The sequence below is a fragment of the Cervus elaphus genome, chromosome X (genome assembly GCF_910594005.1).
Source record: "Cervus elaphus chromosome X, mCerEla1.1, whole genome shotgun sequence".
Taxonomy (NCBI): Eukaryota; Metazoa; Chordata; class Mammalia; order Artiodactyla; family Cervidae; genus Cervus; species Cervus elaphus.
The window spans coordinates 65468452-65493056 of NC_057848.1; the positions used below are offsets into that span (position 1 = coordinate 65468452).

The 24605-nt window shown below is 37.8% G+C and overlaps 1 pseudogene; it reads left to right on the top strand.

Moving 5' to 3' along the window:
* The first annotated feature begins 19194 nt into the window (after positions 1–19194).
* On the top strand, positions 19195–20333 carry LOC122689118 (annotated as a pseudogene).
* Positions 20334–24605: the final 4272 nt, after the last annotated feature.

Sequence of the window (24605 nt, forward strand, 5' to 3'; positions counted from 1 at the left end):
ACAAGGAAATTATAATAAAGCGTCATTTGTACAAGATGGGAAATGACTTGGGTGCTATGAGAACATTGAGAGGCAACCACCCCAGAGTGAAAGTGCTGGAATGCCAGATGTTGGGTTGACTCAATCAAGGAAGGAGTGGAGTGTTCTAGAAGAGGAAACTGTGCGTGCACAGATTTTGAGTTAACAAAAAAAAAAAATGTGGCATGCTGGAGAAAATTAGATACTTGACTTCTAAATCAATCAATCAATGTTAACCTTGGTATAGAACAGTGATTGTCAACTGGGAGTAATCCCTGCCTCTCCCTCTCCAGGGACACTGGACAGCATCTGTAGACATTTTTGATTATCATAAATGGGTGACAGGTGCTCCAGGCATCTAGTGAGTAGGGGCTATGGATGCTGTTGAACACCCTACAATGTGCTGAACTGTCCCCCAAACAAAGAACTATTTGACCCCAAACACCAACAGTACAAGGCTGAGAAACCCTGAGCTAGATTCTACTGTACTCCAATAGTTTCTTTTTACAAGTTTAAGTAATTATGTTATTAATACTAGAATACTTTTATGGCTATCTGCTCTGATACACTGAAACTCCATGAGGTCCCAGACTACGTCCTGTTCATTCATTTACATCCTGAATACCTAACATAATTTTTAGCACATAGTACGTATTCAATAGGCATCGACTAACTAGTTTAAAAGGTGACTGATAACTGAGCAGGGATGTGTGTGCTCATTCATTCAGTTGTGCCTGACTCTTTGCAGACCCATGTAGCCCCCCAGGCTCCTTTGTCTATGGAATTATCCAGGCAAGAAAACTAGAGAGGGCTGCCATTTTCTCCTCCAGGGGATCTTCCTGACCCAGGGATTGAACCCACATCATTTGCATCTCCTGCATTGGCAGGCAGATTCTTTACTACTATAACATCTGAGAAGCCCAGGAATGAGTGTGTTGAAGTGAAATTCATTTTAAAGAGGTGCCAGTCATGTTGGGTCATGTCTTAAGCGATATATCCAAAGGGTGGCTTGGAAGAGGGGCAACATTTTCAGCAATATATTGTTAGGCATCTTCCCAGTACTTGGTATGGAAAGTTGACATTTTCTCAAAGTTTCAAAGTGTGAAAGTCACTTAATTGTGTCTGACTTTTTGTGACCCCATGGACTATACAGTCCTTGGAATTCTCCAGGCTAGAATGCTGAAGGGTAGCTGTTCCCTTCTCCAGGGGATCTTCCTAACCCAGGGATTGAACCCAGGTCTCCCACATTGCAGGCAGATTCTTTACCAGCTGAGCCACAAGGGAAGCCCAAGAATACTGGAGTGGGTAGCCTATCCCTTCTCCAGCAGATCTTCCAATCCAGGAATTGAACCAGAGTCTCCTGCATTGCAGGCAGATTCTTTACCAACTGAGGTATCATGGAAGCCCAAGTGTTGCAAAGTCATCTTAAAACTGATTTTGTAAGTGTTGCAAAGTACCATACAAAATCAGTTTTAAGATGAGTTCACTAACTCCTGATTCTAAGCATGTTTATCACCATAATCCCCTTCTATAACTGTAAAAACACTTGTTTTCTGTATATGGTTTCTGGACGTGTGACTGCTATTGTATCAAGGGGCTTAGAGTTTTTCATGGGGAGAATGGGCAATAACATGATCAAACATTCATTTTAGAACATTACCTCTTGCAATAATGTTAAAATGGTTTGACGGAGTAAAGATTGTATACAAGAAGGACAGTTAGCAGATGGCACTAATCCAACAAGAGATTGTAGAAGCTAAGACAAAAAGAGCTGAGAAGTGACAGATATAAATTTAGATCTATTTAAAAGGATTAGGAGGAGGCAAAAAAAAAAAAAAAGGAAAAAATGATCCCAGATTTTTGCCTTGGGAAATTGGGGAGATGGGACAGGAGAGAAAAATGAAAAGGAACAGATTTGAAGGTGAATATGATTTTTATTTTAAACATGTTGAGATTAGGTGTACATAAAACAGCAAAGAGAGAGTGGGACATGACATAGTGACTGAACAACAACAAAATATCTGAGTAGTGATGCCTGGTATCCTGTTGCCCACGTTACTATGGAGTTCAGAGGCTGATCTGAGCTGGAAATACAACTTTGTAATTCATGAGAACATTGCTTATTTGAGCACTGGGAGTGTCTAAGACCACCCAGGAAGTGCTGTGTATACTGGGACAAGAAGAGAGCATATAAGAGAACCCTGAAGTTCTGATATATAAATATTAAAGCAGTTGTTGTTCAGTCCCTCAGTCGTGTCCAACTCTTTGTGACCCCATGAATTGCAGCACGCCAGGCTTCCTTGTCCTTCACCAACTCCCAAACATTGTTCAAATTCATGTCCATTGAGTCAGTGAAGCTATCTAACCATCTCATCCTCTGCTGCCCACTTCCTCTTTTGCCTTCAATCTTTCCCAGCACCACGGGCTTTTCCAATGAGTCAGCTTTTTGCAAAAGAGAACAAAAAAGACTTGAACCAGTCTGCAATGCACAAGGAAAACCAAGAGAGTGTGCTGTCACAAAACCCAAGCAAAGAGATTTTCAAAACTAAGCCCACAGTCAAGTGTGCAAGGTAAGTATGGGCTGAGAAAAGAGTTGGGAATTCTCTGGTTACTGAAGAACAGTCGAGAACATTTTCAGACAAATGATGAACCAGGCAGGAGTGGGTTGAGATATGAATAAGAAAAGGAAGTTGAAAAGGTACTCAAACTTTAAGAAGATTCACTTTAATAAGTGAGGAGTAAGATAGGGCTAAGGTTGGAAAGAATCTGATGTTGAGAGGGGATTTTTTTTTTTAAGATGAAAAATACTTCTTAAAAGAGTGTCTAAATGGTAATAAAAGAAGCCAGGAGAGTCAGTGGAGCCAGAGCATTCAATGGTAACCAATGGAAATGGGACTCTTCAAGCCAGAACTGGCAGAAACTTGGAAGCACAGTCTCATGAGAGGGTATCTACTGCTGCCATTTCAAATGTCCTCCACGTTCCTCCAACCTCTCACTTTATTACCTGCCCTTTCACTCGAGACAGATGGTGTTCTTTCCTATTTTACATGGGGGGAAAAGGCTTTGCTAAAAATAACACCTGGACCAGAAACCAGAAAAGAAAAGACCTGGCTGCAAAATAATTCCAATGTTTGTATAGAAGAGGTTGGTGTCATAGTTAAGTGCAAGGCAAACAGATTTGGTTTAGCACCACGTGTCTGCCACTTACCAACTACAAGATCTTGAGCAAATGACACAGCCTCATGTTTGTCATCTATAAAACTGAATCGTAGCCCTGCCTACTTACCCCCCGGTGTCTTTTAAAGTCTTAAATTAGATAGCAAAGTATTTTGCACAGTGTCTGGTATGTAGTAAGCATGTAATCAAATGTTTGACAAAAAAAGATAAATGTGATATAGAAAAATGGGCAAAGTCCAATTTGCAGCAACATGGATGGACCTAGAGATTATCATACTGACTGAAGTAAGACAACTATCATATGATATCATTTTTATGTGGAATCTAAAACATGCTACAAATGAACTTATTTACCAAATAGATACAGATTCACATACATACAAAACAAACTTATGGCTACCAAAGGGGAAAGTGGGTGGATGAGGGGTAAATTAGGAGTTTGCAATTTGCAGAAATATACCACTATATAGAAAACTGATAAATAAGAACCTATTGTATAGCCCAGGAAATGATCTTCAATATCCTGTTATAAACCATAATAGAAAAGAATATGAAAAAGAATATAGGTGTATGTATAACTGGCTTCCCTGGTGGCTCAGTTGATAAAGAATCTGCCTGCAATGCAAGAGACTGCCTGCAGGGCATGAGATCCAGGTTCAATCCCTCGGAGGTGAAGATCCCCTGGAGAAGGGAATAGCTAACCACTCTAGTATTCCTGCATGGGAAATCCCATGAACAGAAGAGCCTAGTGGCCTGCAATCCATGCAGTTGCAAGAGTCAGACACAACTTAGCAACTAAACAACCACTAAATCACCACCACCACCACCAAGGGGAAGGGGTGAGGGAGCTCTCTGGGATCACTTTGATGAGGGCACTAATCCCATTCATTTTGGGGCTTCCCAGGTTGCTCAGATGGTAAAGAATCTGCCTGCAATGCAGGAGACCCGGATTCCAGCCCTGGGTTGGGAAGATCCCCTGGAGATGGGAATGGAAACCCAGTCCAGTATTCTTGCCTAGAGAACCCCATGGAAAGAGGAGCCCAGAGAACTACAGTCCATGGGGTCGCAAAGAGTCAAACATGACTGAGCAACTAACACACACACATAACTGAATCATTCTGCTGTATAGCAGAAATTAATGCAACATTGATGCAACAATTATCTTTACTTTATTTTTTAAAAAAAGGGCAAAGCCTAAAGAGAAACTGCAATGGCCAGTGTGTTCAAGAAAATTTGTCTAACTGGTAATCTCAGCAACTTCAACTTCAACTGATAATCAAATAAATGCTTAGGAAAATATCCATGAGAGGTTTTCCCCCTGAGATGGAAAGTTTCAAAAATTAATGCTAATAGCTGGCAAGGGTATGGGAAATAAATACAGTCATACACTCACTTTTCACTGGAACAAAAACAGAACATACCTAAACAGATATGACATTATCTGAAGGTCAAACTAATATAACTCCAAAGTCCTTAATTGAGGCCCTTTGACCCACAAACTCCTCTTCAAGGACTTTATCCTAAGAAAAAGCATCTCACAACCACATAATTGCACACAGATTTATGAAAATTCTATTTATCGTGTCGTCCATGATACTGGAAAAAATGCAACCAATCTAATATCCTTCAATGGCAGATTGAAGGATATATCCATCAATATATATATCCATCATATATATATATATATCCATATACATATCTATATAATATATATATCCATCAATATATATATCCATCATATATCTTCTATGCAATACTGTAGAACCATTATAATGATGATGCAATTCAAGCATTGAAATGTATTTAGTATATTGAAATTTTAAAAAGCAGGTTATTAAAGTATATGTGTATATTATATGAGAATTTCCTATGAAAGTAAAAGCACATTTGTGAGTGTATTTAAATATTTTGTTAAAGGTCTGCAAGAACCAAAAAGTTAATAGAAGATGGCTCTGGATGATGAGATTAGGAATTCTATTTATTTTTATGACTTTTCTGTCTTTTCTTCACTGAAAATACATTAATTTTATAACTGAAAAATAAGACATTTTAAAAAGTGAGCTATATTCTTCATTATCTTATTATTTCTCTGTATGGTGACAAAATTAGATTGAGGTGTTTTTGTTTTTTTTTTCATTATGAAAGCATAACACATTTACAGGAGACCTGAAAAATACAGAGCAAGGTTACATATAGTTCTACTACATATTACAGGGTTTTTTAAAATAAATTAAGATTTTTAGCTGGAGTTTTGATATCAAGCTCTCAAAAACTAATAAAGAAGAAGGATACAGTAGACCTGAAAAGCCAATTCAACATACTTAAGATTTATACAATTTTCACACAAAAGTAGAATACAAATTATATTCAAGTTCCCACAGTCTATAAACTAGGAGACACTGGAACATATCCAGGGACATAAAACAAGGTGCAAAAATGTCATGGTCTAAAGGTACTGAATTCATAGTCTGTCCTCTTATCATTGTGGAATTATGTTAGAAATCACTATCAAAAGGTATTTGAAAATAACCTATATATTTTCAAGTGCAATGTGACATTTACAAAGAGAGATCTTTGACTTAGCCATTGAAAGCCTCAATAAAGTTAGAAGACTGAAAAACCATGGAAGGTGATTGCAGAGAAGAAAGCATTTAAATGAGAAGTTAATATCAAAATGAGAAATAAATATCAAAGATATTTTTAAAAACCCATGTATTTGGAAATTAAATGTTCACTTTTAAGTGACTGGTGTATATAAGAAACCATAACAAGGAAAATTAGAAAGTGTTTGTAATAGGATAAAAATGAAAAGAGAATTTACCAGAACTTATTGTATGCAGCTGAAGCTGCTCAATGCAACTAACACAATATAGATTCTTGAATAAGATATGAATACAAGTAATGGACACTAGAATACAGTTTTGTGAAATTTGAACAAAATCTGTACTTTAGTTAACAATACTGTATCATATGTTAACTTTATTATCTTAGTGGTTTTAAAAAATTGAATGAGGCTTGAAAATTCTAATCCAGTTCTGAGAATATAAAGAAATATTATGCTGTTAAAAAAAGTAGATTAGTTTTTAATCGAGGTGACATTTTTTTAATAAAATTCTACCTATGGACTCAATTAACTGCAACAGTATAGACTGACAGAGACAAATTATTTTCAGAATTTAACTGTCTCTAGATTTTAATACCAACTAAAACTAGTTTTATATAATATGAATTCCTTATTTCTGTCCCTCCCCCTCCCTCTCTCTCACGTTAATAATACTCCTGAATCTCTACAGTATTATAGACTCACACAATGTAATAGAGATTTGGGGATGTCTTTAATGTATAAATAATTGATTTTGAGGAATGATGGTTAAGCTCCTTCCTGGTTTTTATAGAGTATCTCATCCTAAAATGCCTTTGATGAATTTGGAGTCTACCACATATCCTGGGTTGACCGAAACTGCTTTCAAAGAGCTACATACCATCAATGAGCTACTTTATTTGCCTTTAACCAGAAAGTTCATCTGAAGTTTCCACAAATGAGTGGGACAGCAAGGACATCTTGAGGATGCCAACTTTGCCTACTTGGACAGAACTAGGCCAGTTTTACATGGAGATCTACTCCATGGACACCTATTAACTCTGGACACCTCATTCTTTTATTTTGGTCACTACTGCATGGTTTGTGGGATCTTAGTTCCCTGACTAGGGATTAAACCCTTGGCAATAAAAGCACAGAGTTCTGACCACTGGACAGCCAGGCAATCCCCTGGAGATCTCATTCTAACTCACTGTGTGACCGAGGGTAAGCTTCATCCTTTCCTAGGGCTTCAGCTTCCTTATCTGTTAAATAAGATAGGTGAATGAGATGATCTGCGGTTTCTTACATCCCTTACACAGGCATATCTTGTTTTACTGTGCTTCACATTTGTTTTAGAACAAACTGAAGGTTTGTGGCAAGCCCGCATGGAACAAGTCTACTGGTGCCATTATTTCAACAGCAATTACTTGCTTTGTGACTGTATCACATTTTGGTAATTCTCACAATGTTTCAAACCCTCCATCAGTGAAAAAAAATCACAGCCTGCTGAAGGCTCAGATGATGGTTATCATTTTTAGCAATGAAGTATTTTTTAATTAAAGTGTGTACATTGCTTTTTTAAATATGCTATTGCATACTTAGAAAAGTACAGTATAATGTAAACATAACTTTTATATGCAGTGAAAAACCAAAAAAATGGTGTGACCTGCTTTGTGATATTCACTTTATTGCACTGATCTGGAACTGAATCCACAGTATGTCTGAAAGATGCCTATACACTCAATTCTTGCTAAACTAATTTGCACCAAAATACAAATGTGTGATGGACTACTATGTCTAATTTGCGGATTCAGGGATTTGTGAAGTCTTAAAACAGCTACAATTTCTCCAGGAGTCCTGAGTGACGAGCTTGGCAAAGCCAAGGCCATCTTTTAATACAACAAACACTTCCAGCCCCTGGTGTGCTAGGGTCTTTGTTCGATTTATGCTATTCGACTTGCATTGTCTCCTTTTCAAAATTAGCATTAACTTTCTTGAATGTTAAAAATTTGGGACACAGTTACTTAAATATTTGCAGTAGCTATAAATAGCTAAATCCACCCATTCATATGCGTGTGTGTGTGTGTGTGTGTGTGTAAGAATGTAGCATATGCTACCTAGAGTCAGTGCTTGGAAATTCAGAGGCAAACAGACTTGGCTCAGTAATATGTCTGTTTAGGTGTTCTTTCTTTTCCTATGATGGAGTGTAGAAGTGCCTCACTCTACAAAAACCTGTGATATGAAAATCCAAACACATGGAACATGCAAACTAGCAAGTGATTATAGACGTGGTCAAAAATTGTTTTTTCCAATTCCTGCAAACATATACTCAAGCGTGTTGGTCCCATTAAGACTGCATCTTCACAGCACCACTGAACACTCAGAGATGAGGAGGACTCTTACATGCATAGATATATGGCTTCCTTTCTCCCCACATATTTATGTGTGTGCGTCCATGTGTGTGGAGGGAGTGTTTTAGCTTTTTTTTCTTTTCTGAGCTACTTTTTGCCTGTTGAGAAACAAGAAGAAACTTTAAAAGACTATCACCTAGGAATTAGTCACAACCAATGTTCCCCCCCCTAAAAAACAAAAAAAACAAAAACACTCTTAGCAAGACAAAGCTGAACCTTCTACTTCTGACTCATCTAATATGCCTTATGACTCACTCCTGACAGCGTTCCCCCCAAAACAGAGAAGCAACACATCCAACATCACTGAACTGAGTGGCGCTGTGCCTGATTACTCTTTCTCACCCAGGCAGCGAACTCACAAGAACAAATCACCAAGCCATGATGCAGGATCACCCTTCCAGTAATTTATGAAGAGAAATAGGATCAGGAGATGAAAGCCACTATTTTTTATTTCAGATGCAGTAAAGTAAATAGGTTAGCTTTGTCTTTCAGCTAGGTGTCCCATTCACCTGATGTCCTATAGATATGGAGAGAAATTAATCATCTATTACCCCAGCACAAAATTTGAAAGAATCACCAATATCCTTTCTGACTAATCAGGCCCGATAACTGCCTCAAGCTCAATTATTTTTTTTTTCAGAAAGTGTTAGTTGCAACGCAATAATTATTCAACAGACAAAACTCATTCCAATGTAATTAAATCAAACATGAAAAAGCCATGTGAATGATGACGCTACTTTAATTCATTATCATTTTAACAAATGTTTAATTTTTTTCATTGGTATTATCAAGATATTAAGTTGAATTTCAATTAAAAATCTAAAATATCACTTGGTAAGCAATTAAGACATTCACTATTTGATTAAGTCAGTAGAAATATTCTGTGTAAAATTACAAGTCTAAGTATCTTTCTGAAGTGTATACAGTAAAAAAAAAAATTCTGAAATATTCAATTTCAAGATAAGAAACAGAGTAGATGGAATTTAAGAAAGATGGTATCAATGACCCTATATGCAAGACAGCAAAAGAGACACATATGTAAAAAACAGACTTTTGGATTCTGTGGGAGAAGACGAGGGTGGGATGATTTGAGAGAATAGCATTGAAACATGTATATTATCATATGTGAAATAGATCACCAGTCCAGGTTCGATGCATGAGACAGGGTGCTCAGGGCTGGTGCACTGGGATGACCCTGAGGGATGGGATGGTGAAGGAGATGGGAGGGAGGGTCAGGATGGGGAACACATGTACACCCATGGCTGATTCGTGTCAATGTATGGCAAAAACCACTACCATACTGTAAAGTAATTAGCCTCCAATTAAAATAAATAAATTAATTTTAAAAAATAATAGAAAAAAAAAGAAACAGAGTAGACATACAAATAGAAACATGGGTAGGTCTTAAAAATACTTCTGAGTGAAATAGTAAGAACAGTGATATATAACAGATAAACTTAAAATGCATGCCGTTAAAGCATAATGTGCATTTTATTAACACTCAAGCAAGAGGGAGGATGTGCATAAAATTGATTAGAATGACTAACTGTGAGGAAAAGTAGAATGAAGCTGGGGAGTGGAAACAGAGGAGAATAAATGAGTAAATAAACAGCAGAGAGTCCTGAACGATTAATTCAAGGAATACGATTAATTCAGTCCTCTATACTTCATGTCAAAACCTCGAATACCACACCAAAAAAGATTTTTGGAGACAGTTGAATATTTAATAACTGGCATTATTTAGATGTGTTGGCATACAGAGAAGATAATAAAAACAGGACTAGGTTTAAATTGATTTTATTTTCTTTTAAAAATTTTTGTAAAGATAAAGAAGATCTGAATATATAGCACAGGGAAGTATATTTAATATCCTGTGATACACCATAATGGAAAAGAATATGAAAACAAATGTATATATGTGCAGAACTGAGTCACTATGCTATACAGAAGAAATTAACACATTATAAATCAGCTAGACTTCCATAAAATACTAGATTAATTAAACATTTTTAAATGATCAAAATTCTCAGTAGACAAGTCTTGTCATTATCACCTGCACCCTCCGACTGCTCCACCCTCCACTGGCCACTCCTCTTCCCCAAGGTTCTAGGCAAGAAAGTACCCTAATTCATGTAGGGATTATGGCCTACAAATACCATCATTTTAGTGTTTATGGATGCTGCTGATGACATTCAATAGGAGGAAGTTTTGGGGGTTTAATTTTTCTGAGGGCCTTTAGTGGGTTATAGCATATGATAACATGCAACACACACCTCTATGAAGTATGTGGCCTGGAGGTAATTTGTCTGCTTTTATGGGGGGTGTTCTATTGTCTCCCATACACATCATATCTCAACTCATCTGGAGGCCCTCCACCACAAACACACACACACACACACACACACACACATACATAGAAGCAGAAACTCCAAATCCTTTTCTTCCTGCAAATGGGATTAAGTATTTAGGAATCTGTCTTTAGTCTGAGTCCTCACCTCATCCTTATCTTCAGTGTCTGGCTAACTGTGGCTCTGCAGGTCTGGCCCCTGACCCCACAGGACCCTTCTCCCACCCCTCTGCCACACCTGCCCCACCCTTCCCTCCCTCTCACCCCAACAAACCAGAGAACTGGCAGGTACACACACACACATACAGCACACACAGTCTCTCCTTCAGATCTTGTTGATTTCGACCATCAGCTCCTGTGTGCCCTCTTGGCGCACCCTTTGATCTATGCAAGGGTGGCCCTTTCTCCACGGGCTCCTCTGGGGATGCAGCAGATGGCTGCTGGTGTCCAAGCCTCTGGATACACAGGGCATTACTTGGACGGGATGGGTTCTCTGGGGTGTCTTGGTTCTGCTCCAGCTGGAGCTGTGGTCTCTTATTTTGATTCCCTCTTCTCATCAGCTGGAGGGAACAGTCGGATGTCACAGGCCTTGTTTCTCTCGTGTTTTCTTCAACAGGTGATACATGATTCAGGGATCTTGGGGCTGCACACTCTTGCAGGGACATTTCTCCTCACTGGGGAACAGGGAGCACAACATTAGTTTGGGGAAAGAAGATGGAGACTGGATGGAGAAGCTCTTCACATCCAGTGCTGGCTGAGCGGGGGAGATCGGGGGAGGTTGGTGCCAGGCATGAACAGCATAAGCATCTGGGGTGGGGGAACCATGAGCAAGAATTGGATGGAGCAAGCGTAGGGTCATCTGACATTGGCACTGTCTCTGCACTTGGATTGACAGGGGGGTCATCCTCTCCTTCATGTCCTGAGTGGTTGTTCTGCACTTGTGGTTGGTTGTTTCATGCTAGATGACTGTTCTTTGCCATAGCTGGCTGTTCAATATGTGTGATAGTCTCATCTCATTTGCAAGGTACCTCATCCATGTTGAAGCCAAGCAGTGATCTCTCCCAGGTCTCCTAGCCTTCCTATGTATACACCTCCTAAGTCAAGGAAGATCCCCTGAAGAAGGGAATGGCAACCCAACTCCAGTATTCTTGCCTGGAAAATCCCATGGACAGAGGAGCCTGGCAGGCTACAGTCTATGGGGTCACAAAGAGTCGGACACAATTGAGTAACTAACACACACACACCCAAGTTAAAGAGAATCCATTACCCTTTGTTTGGTCAGAAAGTTACTGCTCCAGCCAGTGCTAGCCCTCCTACCACTCATCTCAAAGCACTACTCCCAACTCCTCCATGGTTCTGGTGGTGGAGGGACTGAAGTGAAGGGGAGGCCAAAAAAATCTGCTTGGATGAAGGGGGTTTCTTTAGCACCCTTTAAAGATGCATCCCAAAGTGACATCCCATCTCTTACCTCCCTTGGTTCAATTCTGGTGGCAAACACAGCAGGGAAAGAATGTCTCCTCCATGCCTTTCCCCATGGCCATCTACACTAGTGGTTCATTCTGTTCCCTCCCATCTGTCGCCATTATCTACCAATTTAGGTGTCTTATCTAAAATCCCTTCAAGGTAAAGTGGCCATATTTAAGTGGAAATTTGAATCACCCAACTGAACTGAACTTACCTTTTACAACTCCTTTTGTGTACCATGATGAACCTCTTGGTTCCTAACAGGGAACTTTTCTATGCCAACTCCTTTTCCACCTGCCCATATAGCTCTCCTCAGTTTTCTGTTTCCAGATTGAAATCTCTCCAGGCTATCAAAGTTTCTAGTGAATATACTTGTTCAACTGGGTATTCTCATCTTGTTTCAAGTCTAGGAGATTGAGTTCATTTAAAGTGTAATACTCAGACTTGAATTTTACCACTGTAGGTGAGTAGAGCAAAATATCCCCATGCTGGAAGTTGTACATGGTGTTTTCTTAAAGGAAACCACAACCTGAGACTTTAGAATGAACCCAGGGAAGAGCTTAGCTTAAACATAGTCATGAGAACCTTATGTGAAAACCACTTCTCAGTATGGTTCCTCAGTCACCAGACACTTTTCCCACCTTATGTTACCTCTGGTACTGTGAATATCCTACCTCCTTTCCATCTCCTGGAGAAATGGCACTTATCTCACTCCTATGAGGAGGAACACTAGGAGGGGTGTTGCATTCATGAAAAGCTATATAATAAGCTTCCAGCTCCTTGGAAGAGAATTTGTAAATAAGTCCTGTCCATTTGAGCTCACTAGTAAAGGCCTCTACTAATTCCAGATCTTGGCCTTGGCGGAAATGTGTGGTAGTTTTAGCCATAGGTCATAGGTCATAGGTTCCTAGGTTTCCCTGGTGGCTCAGTGGTCAACTCAGGTAGACCTGAGTTCTAGCCCTGTGTCAGGAAGATCCCCTGGAGAAGGGAATGGCTACCCACTCTGGTATTCTTGCCTGGGAAATCCCACAGACAGAAGGAGCCTGGCAGGCTATATATAGTCCATGGGATCTCAAAAGAGTTGGACATGACTTAGCAACTAAAACAGCAAATATCAATAATAAATAACTTTAAAAAACAAAGAGACAAAAAAAAAAAAAAACAATGAGACAAAGGATCCCAAAACTGATAGAAAGATGTGAAAAACACATGGACTGAAAATTTCTAAGACAGGCATAGAACTGACTCTTAGCCACCTGAAATAATGCTTAATCTCACTATATAGAAATTCACATTAAAACAATGCTGAGGTATGGAGATGAACTCAAAACTGACATAAGAATTTGAGTTAATGGCCAGGACATTTAAACAGTTATTCTAACTACATTCCACATGTTCAAAATGTTAAGTGCAAACATTGAAGACATAAAAGGGTCATAAAGAAGTTTAAGAGAAGGAAACTACAGTACTTGAGATGATATAAGCACTGGATGGGATTACTGGCAGGTGAGGCATTACAGTAAGAAAGGTTTCTGTGTTTGAAGACATATCAAATGAAGCCATATGGAGTAAGACAAGGAAAATGACCTAATATGTAAAATGGATAATATACTATGGAAGGTTAGTGTTTCCCCAAGGAATGTAGTCTTGATTAAACATTCAAATATCATCTACACCTGAAACTAACATGATATTGTAAATCAACTATACGTGAATAAAAAACAAATATAGGACATATTAACAAATTTTAAAAACATAATTTTATGTTCAATCATATTCAATAAACACAGAAAACATATTTGACCAAATCCAACAATTTTTCATTATAAAAACACATAGAAAACTAACAATAGAAGGCAACTTCCTCAACCTGATAAAGGGCATCTATTAAAAACTGGTAGTTAACAGTATAAATTGTAAGACTGAATTTTTTCCCTCTTGATATTAAGACAAAGATTTCTACTTTCTTCACTTCTGGTCAACATTCTACGGGCAAGTCTATCCAGTGGAAAAAGTCAATTAAAAAAATAATTAACACTTACTTTGGAAAAGAAATAAAACTGTCTTTATTCACAGATGACATGATTATCTATGTAGAAAATCCAATGGAATCACCAAAAAGATACCAAAACTAATAAGTTAGCTGAGCAAGGTTGCAGAATATAATGTGAAAATGAAAAAATCAGTTATATTTCTATATGCCACTGAAGAATAATTGGAAACTAAATACACAATACCATTTACAAAAAAAAAATACCATTTACCAGAGCATCAAAATTATGAAAATATCTAATGAGAATTCTGACAAAGATGTGAGATCCTGTACACTGAACTATACTGCTGGGTTTATTAAAGAAGGCCAAAATAAATGGGGAGGCATATCATATTCATGGATGGGATGATTCAACACTGCTAACATGTCAGTTCTCCACACACTGATCTATAGACTCAATGCAATCACATTCCAAATACCAGAGGGCTTTATTTTAGAAATTAACAAACTGATTCTAGAATTTATATGGAAGTTTAAAGAACCAGAGCAACTTTGATAAAGAGGAATAAAGAAGAAAGATTGCCATTACCTGGCTTCAAATTTTATTATAAAGGTGCAGTATTCAAGAAAGTGTGGTGCTGGTGTAAATAATAGAAAAATAGATCAATGAAACAATATAGTTTCCAGGAATAGACCCACACATACGGCCACATAATTTTTGACAAAGTGACAAAAGAAATTCAGTACAGATATGACAGAGGGCAGCAGTAGGAAAGGATTCGAAAAGGACACAAACTTCAGTAGGTGATGGGTATGTTCACTCTCTTGATTGTGGTGACAGTTTTATATATGTCAACTTACAAAATTATATAACTTTAATACATGTGGTATGTTGTGTATCAATTATACTTCAATGGAACTTTTCATTTCATTTTAATACATAGTTTTTAAGAGACATTTCTTTACTAAAATCTTGTTTTTGTCTTAACTATCTCTGGTGAAGTGAGTATCTCTAATCCTTTATCTTCGTTTCTAAAATGGGAGTGATTACATTACCTACTCACAATTGTTCATTAAATTAACTGAAATAATACATGCAAATCACATAGCAAATGCTCAACAAATGGCAAATAATTGCACCGTCTACAGCATCTTGTTAAATGTTGCATAAAATCACATTTTAAACGTATACCAAAATGTCTTTAACTCACCCTGATTATTACCTTCAAGTTCTTTAGCATTAAATACTACAATGACCATCCTTACATCTCCTTTGCCCACATGCATGATCATCCACTTACAATAAATATCTGTAAGGGAAATCTTTATTTCAAATCAAAAAGCATGCACACTTTAAATGTCTGACACATGTTGCCAAGTTTACTTCCAGAAAGCTTTGTGTTAATTTGTATTCCCAGAAGCTCTATATTAAGGGTGTTGCTTTCTTTTTCCCCATTCATATCCTAGCTGGCACTGAGTATTCATTTTTTTTCTTTAATCTTATCTGATACATGAAAAAAAACATATTTTTAAAATCTTTTACAAAGTCCTTTAAACTTTTAAGAGAAGACTGAAGATATTATTACAAAAATGCAGATGCTACTAAGAAGCAATGGAGATCATTTCATAAAAGGATAGGGACCAGTTAGCTTCAGATTTTGCTAGGCACTGTTGATCATCTACCCCATCCTGTTCATCATCTCTTCTTCTTACTGATAGAACTTTGTTTCAGCTAACCCCATCCACCATGTGGCCCTTTGACCTAAGGGGCAATCAAACAAAGGTGGAAGATGAGAACAGCCAAAATAAATATGAAAATTTATAAGAATCTGCCCCACGCAGTTTATTGAGGATCCACAGAGCTCAATTTCTTCCTCCAAAGAAACATCCCAGTGAGAGGTAAGTAAACCTGACCTGGAAATTTCACAAATTACCCCCCAAATTCAGAGTTTGGCTGAAGGGGAGAAATCATAAGCAAGTCTGTTCAAAGATGCAGACAGTACTATTACTGAAAAACCCAAATCCCGAACCTCTCTTCCTCTAACCACGATCTGGAAAAGCTGCTAGAATTTGCCATGATTCTCAATTCCCTGCTGGGAGGAGAGCTGAAGGGGAAAACAGAAGGATCATAAAAACCCAGAACTCATTAGCATCAGCAATGAACAGAAAGTTAGTCAAACAGAAGACCAAGAAGAAAAGGAACAAAACCTGGAGGAGTGGGAGATGTGAGAAATGACATCTGAAAACACTGACTATCTCCTCCCAATGCAATGAATCCTTAAAACACAGCCGCCTTCTACTTGGCCTCTTATCTTCTTGAGAGAGTGAAGTACTGCTTGAGAAGGGTAAAAATGCTCCTTGTGAGAAAAACAGCAAAAGGGAAACTAAACCTGGCTGACTCACTTTGACATAGTTAAGACTTAATGTTCCACTACTGACAGGGTAGCCTATCTGATGTGCTAAGGTCTCTCTCTGGAAAATCTCAGGAAAAGTTCCAGGACGTTTACCAAGATCTCAGAAGACAAGACAAAGCCCAAGTGTGGCAACCAATTCTGCTTACAGACCCAACTGATGCTTTATTTATTTATTTTTTTCCCATATTCACTCCTGTAATCTGGAGGAAACTCAGTTCTCAAATTATGCTTAAGAAGGAAAATAATTTCCCAACAAGGTGAAATGAGAGTCAAGAGAAATTCATTCAAAATATATCAAAAGAAACAAATGTACTGGTTAGAACTGTATATTTTTAGTATAATTAAGATTTTTTTTTTCAATTTTTTGGCCATGCCACCCAGTATGTGGGGTCTTGTTCCCCTGACCAGGGATCAAACTCATGCCCCCTGCAATGGAAGAGTGAAGCCTTCCCCACTGGACCATCATGGAAGTTCCAGTAATTAAAGATTTTTTTAAAGTCTTAAAGAGCCAAGAACATACAATGGAAAAAGACAGTCTTTTTGATAAGCAGTACTGGGAAAAGTGGACAGCTACATGTAAAAGAATGAAATTAGAACGTTCTCTAACACAATATGCAAAAATAAACTCCAAATGGATTAAAGACCTAAATGTAAGGCCAGACACTATAAAACTCTTAGAAGAAAACATAGGCAGAACACTCTTTGATATAAATTGCAGCAATGATGGTGCCTAATTAAACTTAAAAGTTTTTGTAAAGGAAACCATAAAGAAAACAAACAAACAAAAAATCAGCCCTCAGAATGGAAGAAAATGTTTGCAAATGAAGTGACCAAAGAGAAATTAATCTGCAAAATATACAAAGAGCTCACACAGGTTAGTATCAAATAAAAAAAAAATCAAAATACAAGCAGAAGATTTAAATAGACATTTCTCCAAAGAAAACATGCAAATGGTCAAAAAGCACACGAAAAGATGCTCAACATCAGTAATTATTAGAGAAATGCAAATCAAAACTGCAGTGAGGTATCACCTCACACTAGTTAGAATGGCTATCATCAAAAAATCTACAAATAAAAAAAAAATCTACAAGTAAGAAATGCTGGAGATGGTGTAATAGAACCCTCCTACACTGTTAGTGGGAATTTAAATTGGTACAACCATTATGGAGAATATGGAGGTTTCTTAAAAAAAACTAAAAATAAAATTACCATATGATCCATCAATCCCATTCCTGGGCAGATATTAGGAGAAAAAACTATAATTCAAAAAGGTACATGCACCCCAATGTATGCTGCTGCTGCTGCTGCTAAGTCATTTCAGTCGTGTCCGACTCTGTGCGACCCCATAGATGGCAGCCCACCAGGCTCCCCCATCCCTGGGATTCTCCAGGCAAGAACACTGGCATGGGTTGCCATTTCCTTCTCCAATGCATGAAAGTGAAAAGAAAGTGAAGTCGCTCAGTCGTGTCTGACTCTTAGTGACCCCATGGACTGCGGCCTACAAGGCTCCTCCATCCATGGGATTTGCCAGGCAAGAGTGCTGGAGTGGGGTGCCATTGCCTTCTCTGACCCCAATGTATACTGCAGCACTATTTACAATATGCAGAACATGGAAGCAACCTAAATGTCCATCTACAGAGGAATAGATAAAGATGGGGTACATATATACAATGGAAGAGTACTCAGCAATAAAAATAACAAAATAATATCACTTGCAGCCATTGGATGGACACAGAGACTATCATGAATGAAGTCAGTCAGTCAGAAAAAGACAAATATCATATCACATGTGTGGAATCTAAAAATATGGTACAAATTAACTTACAAGACAGAAGTATAGTCACAGATGTAGAAAAAAAGAGTTAACAAAATGGTAAGGGCGGATAGATAAATTGGGAGATTGGGGTTGACATATACACACTATATGTATAAAATAGATAACTAATAAGGACCTACTGTACAGCACAGGGAACCCTACTCAATACTCTGTAATGACCTATATGGGAAAAGAGTCTAAAAAAGAGTGGAGAGATGTTTATAACTGATTCACCTTGCAGTAGACCTGACACAACATTTTAACTCAACTATACTCCAATAAAAGTTATAAAAGACAAAACAAAACAAAAAATGTCAAAGCATCTTTGTGAAGAGTCTACAGAAGATGATGGAAGAAGATGGAAAAATAGCAAGCAAAGCAGATAAAGATTTTATTCAAAAGGAAATATAAAGGACAATCTCTTCAGAAAATACTGCTTAAATAGGAGGTAACTTAGTAAAAGCTCAAAATGAGATGATAAAACATCAAAATGAAACTTAAAAGGAATGGTACAAAGCCAATGAAATTGAGGACTAAAACATCATTATTGAACTAATATACAGTGTAGAAATAGCAAGTAGTTGAGTATTCACTGATGAAAACCAAATATAACCAGTATCCTTGAGGCAAAATTTCTAACTAGAAATGGAAGTATAATCAAAGACATAATTAAAATAAAATCAGAACCTGAAGATCAAAATGTCATGCTGCACTTAAAAGATGGGTACAAAATTATCACCATTCTATTATTATGGTTATACTATTTAATTTTAAGGGCTAAAAGATAATTTTTTAGTCTTCTAGGCAGAAACAGTAAGGGACGGAGGATAAGACAGACCTCAAAGTTCTCCACAACGACATTTGTCTGATAAAAAAGCAATACCTACAAAACATCAAAACATTATAAAAAAAGTTTCATGCAAAAGCAATTGCAGCTTTTGCAGTGTTGACATTTGCCTTTGATATTGGCATACATTCACAAATAAATGTGGTTATGTTAAACATCATTTTAATGCACATTTCTTGCTTTATTTTTTGGCAATGACATTACTTCTGTTTATTTTATGTGTATTTTAGACTATGGAATTTATGTTAGACAAAAAACCAATTCAAGTGATTTTCTTATTAAAGTTCAAAATGGGTCATAAAGTAGCAGAGACAATTTGCAACATCAACAACACATTTGGCCTAGTAACTGCTAAGGAATGTACAGTGCAATGGTGGTTCAAGAAGTTTTGCAAAGGAGATGAGAGCCTTGAAGATGAGAAGCACAACAGCCGGCCATTGGAAGTTGACAACGATCAATTGAGAGCACTCACTGAAGCTGATTCTCTTACAACTACACAAGAAGCTGCCAAAGAACTCACTGTCAGTCTTTCTATGATCATTTGGCATTTGAAGCAAATAGGAAAGGTGAAAAACTCAATAAGTGGGTGCCTTGTGAGCTGACTGTAAATTAAAAAAAAAAAGTCATTTTGTGAAGTGTCATCTTCTTGTTCTGTGTGACAACAATGAGCAATGTTTTGTTTGGATCTGATGTGCAATGAAAACACATCAGACATATGACAACCTGTGATGACCAGCTCAGTGGTTGGACTGAAAAGAAGCTCCAAAGCATTTCCCAAAGCCAAACTTGCACCAAAAAAAGGTCATAGTCACTGTTTGGTGGTCTCCTGCCCATACTATCCACTTCAGCTTTCTGAATCCCAGCGAAACCATTACATCTCAGAAGTATGTTCAACAAATCAATGAGATGCACTGAAAACTGCAATGCCTGCAGCCTGCACTGATCAACAGAAAGGGTCCAATTCTTCTCCACAACAACACCCAACTGTATGTCACACAGCCAATGATTCAAAATTTCAACAAACTGGGTTACAAAGTTTTGCCTCATCTGCCATATTCACCTGACCTCTTACCAACTGACTGTCACTTCTTCAAGCATCTCAGCAACTTTTTGCAGGGAAATACTTCCACAACTAACAGGAAGCAGAAACTGCTTTCCAAGAATCCGTTGAAATCCAAGGCTCGGAATTTTATGCTACAGAAATAAACAAACTTATTTCTCATTGGCAAAAATGTCTTGATTGCAATGGTTACTATTTTGATTAATACAGATGTGTTTGAGCCTAGTTATAATGATTTAAAATTCATAATCTGAAACCACAATTACATTTGTACCAACCTAATATTTATTTAACTTGATATAAAATGGCTAGTTTTCCATGAATACATATTCTCCCCCTCTTATAACTGAATTTTGAGTTGAGCATATGGGCATAAAACTAAACAATAGCATTTCAACCTTCTCTTTTACAGATGAGTGTGACTTTAAAACTAAGATTAAATAGTGGTCAAATGGATGTGAGCAAAGTGTTATGTTTCATCATATATTATGTTCTTCAAGGCAATGAACATTCCCTATATAATTTTTCCCTTTATCAATGGCTCAGAGTGGTCATGATGTTGAAATCACATTTTGAGTTCAACTGTGACACTCCAAAATGTACATCTTCAGAAGGAAACAGACATAAATCATTATGGCATTGGATTTGGCCATGTATTCTTATATGTGACACAAAAACATGAGCAATACAAGGAAAATAGATGAACTGGATGTCATCAAAATGAAAAACTTTTATACAAAGGACATTATCAAGAAAGTGAAAATACAATCTACAAAATGAAATAAAATTATTTGTAAAGCATATCTGATAAGTTTAAGTATCCAGATTATACAAAGAACTTCTATCTAAAGAAAAGGACAGACAACTAAATATTTTCAATGGGCAAAGTATAGACAGACATTTATCCATGGGAGATACAGAAAATGCCAAATAGATATATGTAAAGATGCTCAATATGATGCCAAAGTAATTATGGAAATGCAAATCAAAACAATGAAGTACTACTTCACACCCATTCACTTCAGTTCAGTCTCTCAGTTGTGTCTGACTCTTTGTGACCCCATGAACTGCAGCACGCCAGGCCTCCCTGTCCATCACAAACTACTGGAGTTTACTCAAAATCATGTCCATTGAGTCAGTGATGCTATCCAACCATCGCATCCGCTGTCATCCCCTTCTCCTCCCACCTTCAATCATTCCTAGCATCAGGGTCTTTTCAAATGAGTCAGCTCTTCTCATCAGGCGGTCAAAGTATTGGAGTTTCAGCTTCAGCTTCCAACGAATATTCAGGACTGATTTCCTTTCGGATGGACTGGTTGGATCTCCTTGTTGTCCAAGGGACTCTCAAGAGTCTTCTCCAACACCACAGTTCAAAAGCATCAATTCTTCAGCGCCCAGCTTTCTTTATAGTCCAACTCTCACATCCATACATGACTACTGGAAAAAACATAATTTTGACTAGATGGACCTTTGTTGGCAAAGATATGTCTCTGCGTTTTAATATGCTGTCTAGGTTGGTCATAACTTTTCTCCCAAGGAGTAAGCGTCTTTCCATTTCATGGCTGCATTCACCATCTGTAGAGATTTTGGAGCCAAAAAAAACAGTCTCTCACTATTCTCACTGTTTCCCCATCTATTTGCCATCTATTTGCCATGATGGGACCAGATGCCATGATCTTAGTTTTCTGAATGTTGAACTTTAAGCCAACATTTTCACTCTCCTCTTTCATTTTCATCAAGAGGCTCTATTTCTTCACTTTCTGCCATAAGGGTGGTGTCATCTGCATATCTGAGGTTATTGATATTTCTCCTGGCAATCTTGATTCCAGCTTGTGCTTCATCAATCCCAGCATTTTACATGATGTACTCTGCATATAAGTTAAACAAGCAGGGTGACAATATATAGCCTTGACCTATTCCTTTTCCTATTTGGAACCAGTCTGTTGTTCCATGTCCAGTTCTAACTGTTGCTTCCTGACCTGAATACAGATTTCTCAAGAGGCAAGTCAGGTGATCTGGTATTTCCATCTCTTTCAGAATTTTCCAGTTTGCTGAGATCCACACAGTCAAAGGCTTTGGTGTAGTCAATAAAACAGAAGTAGATGTTTTTCTGGAATTCTCTTTTTTGATGATCCAACAGATGTTGGCAATTTGATCTCTGGTTCCTCAGGCTTTACTAAATCCAGCTTGAACATCTGGAAGTTCATGGTTCACATGTTGTTGACGCTTGGCTTGAAGAATTTTGGGCATTACTTTATTAGCGTGTGAAATGAGTGCAATTGTGTGGTAGTTTGAGCATTCTTTGGCATTGCCTTTCTTTGGGATTGGAATGAAAACTGACCTTTTCCAGTCCTGTGGCCACTGCTGAGTTTTCCAAATTTGCTGGCGTATTGAGTACAGCACTTTCATAGCATCATCTTTTAGGATTTGAAATAGCTCAACTGGAATTCCATTACCTCCACTAGCTTTGTTCATAGTGATGCTTCCTAAGGCCCACTGGACTTCACATTCCAGGATATCTGGCTCTAGGTGAGTGATCACACCATTGTGATTATCTGGGTCATGAAGATCTTTTTTGTATAGTCCTTCTGTGTATTCTGGCCACTTCTTAATATATTCTGCTTCTGTTAGGTCCATACCATTTCTGTCCTTTATTAAGCCCATCTTTGCATGAAATGTTCCGTATCTCTAATTTTCTTGAAGAGATCTCTAGTCTTTCCCATTCTATTGTTTTCCTCTTTCTTCCCATTGATCACTGACAAAAGCTTTCTTGTCTCTCTTTGCTATTCTTTGGAACTCTCCATTCAAATGGGTATATCTTTCCTTTTCTCCTTTGCCTTTCACTTCTCTTCTTTTCACAGCTATTTGTAAGGCCTCCTCAGACAACTATTTTGCCATTTTGCATTTCTTTTTATTGGGGATGGTCTTGATCCCTGCCTCCTGGACAATGTCAGGAGCTTCCATGCATAGTTCTTCAGGATGGCTGTAAAAAAAAAAAGAGAGAGAGAGAGAGAACAGAATACAAGTGTTGACAAGACTATAGATAAATGGAAACCCTAGTTCACTGGTGGTGAGAATGTAAAATGGTTCATCTGCTTTGGAAAACATTTTGACAGTTTCTCAAAAAGTAAAAGAATATACCATATGACTCTGAATTCCACTCAAAAGAAGTGAAAACACCAACTCAATTATATGTGTGTGTGTATATAAATATGTGTGCGTGTGTGTGTGTGTTCAAAGCAGCACTGTTCTTAATTTAGAAAGCATCCCAATATCCATTAACAGATGGATAAACTAGAGTAAGTCCCCTACATACAAACGAGAACCATTCCAAGAGTGCGTTCATAAGTCCAATTTGTTCTTAAGTCCAACAATGTTAGCCTAGGTACCCAGCTAACATTTTGTCCTATACTTTAATAGGCTTATGACACTTTTCACAAATACATAAAAAACAAATACAAAAAACATTTTTAATCTTACAGCATATTACCTTGAAAATTAAAATAGTACAGTAGTATAATAAAACATCTGGCATCAAGTGAACAGGGAGGAAGAGTTACTGACTGGAGGTGGGGGGAAAGAGGCAGGAGATGGCAGAACCAAAATTGGTGTTCAGTCGCTAAGTCATGTCCGACTGTTTTCAACCCCAGGGACTGCAGCACACCAGGCTTCCCTGTACTTCACCACTCCCTGAGTTTGCTCAAGCTCATGTCCATTAAGTTGGTGATGCCATCCAACCATCTCATCCTCTGTCCACCCTTTCTCCTCCTGCCCTCAATCATTCTCAGCATCAGGGTCTTTTCAAATGACTCTATTCTTCATATCAGGTGGCCAAAGTATTGGAGCTTCAGCATCAGTCCTTGCAATGAATATTCAGGGTTGATTTCCTTTAGGATTGACTGGTTTGATCTTGCTATCCAAGAGACTCTCAAGAGTCTTCCCCAATACCACACTTCAAAAGCATCAATTCTTCAACGCTCAGCCTTTTTTATGGTCCAACTGTCACATCCATACATGACTACTGGGAAAACCATTAGCTTTGACTAGACGGACTTTGTCGGCAAATTGATGTCTCTGCCTTTTAATATGCTGTCTAATTTTGTCACAGCTTTTCCTTCAAGGAACAGGCATCTTGTAATTTCATGGTTCATTGAAACTCAACATTAAAAAAACTAAGATTATGGCATCCAGTCCCATCATTTCATGGCAAATAGATGGGGCAAAAGAACTGAAGGATTATCAACAATAGGAGCTAGAGGGCAAGCTGCAATTTAACTCATGCCTGAGTTGATGACACAGGTTCCCATTCCTTGCTGTGTTCAGTTCTATCTTCCAGTAGTCATGTATGGATGTGAGAGTTGGACTATAAAGAAAGCTGAGCACAAAAGCATTGATGCTTTTGTACTGTGGTGTTGGAGAAGACTCTTGAGAGTCCCCTGGACAGCAAAGCGATCCAACCAGTCTTAAAGGAAATCAG